Source organism: Chiloscyllium plagiosum, chromosome 10, assembly GCF_004010195.1.
Source record: "Chiloscyllium plagiosum isolate BGI_BamShark_2017 chromosome 10, ASM401019v2, whole genome shotgun sequence".
NCBI classification, from domain to species: Eukaryota; Metazoa; Chordata; class Chondrichthyes; order Orectolobiformes; family Hemiscylliidae; genus Chiloscyllium; species Chiloscyllium plagiosum.
Window position 1 is genome coordinate 85,833,103 of NC_057719.1, and position 854 is coordinate 85,833,956.

The following is an 854-nucleotide window of genomic DNA, read 5'->3' on the forward strand; positions in this document are numbered from 1 at the left end:
TGCGCCCTAATTTTACTCACTAACCTCCTGTGTGGGACTTTATCAAAAGCTTTCTGAAAGTCCAGGTACACTACATCTACTGGATCTCTGCCCGTCAGTCTGTCCTTACGATAACACGTGTATCCTTGAATATTTATTTCCCAGGCCCTGTCCACTTGAAGCCACGTCTCAGTTATCCCCACAATATCGTATCTGCCAATTTTTAAAAGAGCCTCAAGCTCATCCATCTTATGTCTAATGCTTCGTGCATTCATGTATAGTATTTTTAATTTGTTACTGCTCTCACCCTTCCCATCAACCCTTATTTCACTCAACCTTACAGCATGATGCCTTTCCGAGTTTTCTGCCTCATTAATACAGTTGTCTTAATTGCAAGAATTGAAGAACGGATATCAACGAAACCACTGCCGGTGAATTCATGCGGGATCTAAGTACATAACCTTGTGGTTCTGTGGCCATCTTCCTTCCCACCTCTCCACTCTCCTCTCCGACCTATCACTTTCACCCCCATCTCCATCCACTCTCAGCGAGCTTCTCCCCGGCCCTATTCCCCTCCCTTTCATCTCTCCACCCCTTGGCCCACAAGCCTCATGCCTGATGAAGGACGTATGCCCGAAATGTGGATTCTCCTGCTCCTCGGATGCTGTCTGACCGGCTGTGTTTTTCCAGCATCGCATTCTTCGACTCTGACCTCCAGCATCTGCCGTCCTCACTTTCTCCCTGCTCATATTCCTAGCAACCAAGCAGGTTTCGCTCATCTCAAGCTCGTATAAATGTGGTATTAATTTGTGAATGGTGGGATTGTAGTTCTAAGGTAAGCACACAGCGGGAATATCAGTACTCCCTTTTTTGCC